The sequence below is a fragment of the Mauremys reevesii genome, linkage group 4 (genome assembly GCF_016161935.1).
Source record: "Mauremys reevesii isolate NIE-2019 linkage group 4, ASM1616193v1, whole genome shotgun sequence".
In the NCBI taxonomy this organism is placed as follows: Eukaryota; Metazoa; Chordata; order Testudines; family Geoemydidae; genus Mauremys; species Mauremys reevesii.
In genome coordinates this window covers 83,950,187-83,951,490 of record NC_052626.1, presented here as the reverse complement: position 1 = coordinate 83,951,490, position 1,304 = coordinate 83,950,187, and positions in this window count along the sequence as shown.

The following is a 1,304-nucleotide window of genomic DNA, read 5'->3' as shown; positions in this document are numbered from 1 at the left end:
AGGTGGTCTGTAGAAGACCCCCCACCATGACATCACCCTTGCTTTTTATCCCTTTTATCCTTACCCAGAGACTTTCAACAAGGCTGTGCCTAGGAGCTGGAGGGACATGTCACTGCTTCCTGGGAGCCACGCTGAGCTGGGTAGGGAACCTGCCAACCCCACTGCGCCACCAACCAGACTTTCAACAGCCCCGTCAGTGGTGCTGACCAGAGCCGCCAGGGTTCCTTTTCAACCAGGTGTTCTGACTGAAAACTAGACACTTGGCAACCCTACTCATAACTTTCCAGAGTGCTGAGGACATACAGTTCCCATTTATATAATGGTAAGTGGGTCAATCAAGGCAGAGTAAGATTTAGGGCAAAATTTTCAGACGTACTGAAGAAGACTAAATCTTATTTTAAAAGTGACTTAGGCACTCAAGTCTGCAATTATAAAAGGAATTAGGCACCCAAATCCCACTGAATTTCAATGCGATTTAGACACCTAACTCACTTAGGCTTCTTTGAAATTCCAGGTTAAAAGCTTAAGTCCCAGAGACTTTCAATAAGATATTGGGTTCTAAGTGCCCAACTCCCTTTTGAAAATGGGACCTAGCTTCTAAAGCACTTTGCCATGGTCAAAAGTTTTATCCTCAAGCTCTTTGTGCTTCAGTTTACTCATTTGTAAAAAGGCTACAATAATACATGTCACAGGCATGTTGTGAGGCTTAGCAAATGTTTGTAAAAGCATTTGGGGATTCTTAGACTAAAAGGTGTGTGCTGGAAAATAAAAATGAGTGAAAAGAACAGCTCCCTGATCTTTTAAAAACTTTTATCAGGGACTAAAAGTTGTCTAGCTACTAGATTTCTGAAATTTCGTTTGGCTTAATGCTGGAACGGTAGAGTTTCAACTCGCAGCTGTTCATTGTCCTCATGTTTAGTTCTAGTTATTTGAATAGATTCTTTTCACCAGTGTGAATAGGTGTCTGACCATTCCTCCACCATTTCAGTGGCCTTTGCTTTATGACCTATATTTAAGGAGTTTGCTGATTTCAGTCTGTAATTTTATTTTTAAAGCCTGAATCATACTTTACTTTACTCCAGTTTCAGATCAAGTGTCCCCTCAATGAATTTATTTGTGAGCTATAAAACTGCATTTAGAAATGTTTTCTGGGTGTGATCTGAAGAGATGCATTGTTCTCCACCTTACTCACAACTGGTGTTAGGGGGAAAAAATCCAAGGCTTTTGTCAGAAGTTATTTTCAGCCTACTGATAGCAGTGGCATTGCTTCCGTCCCTTTCCCCCTCTGTCCTTTTCCCTCCCCT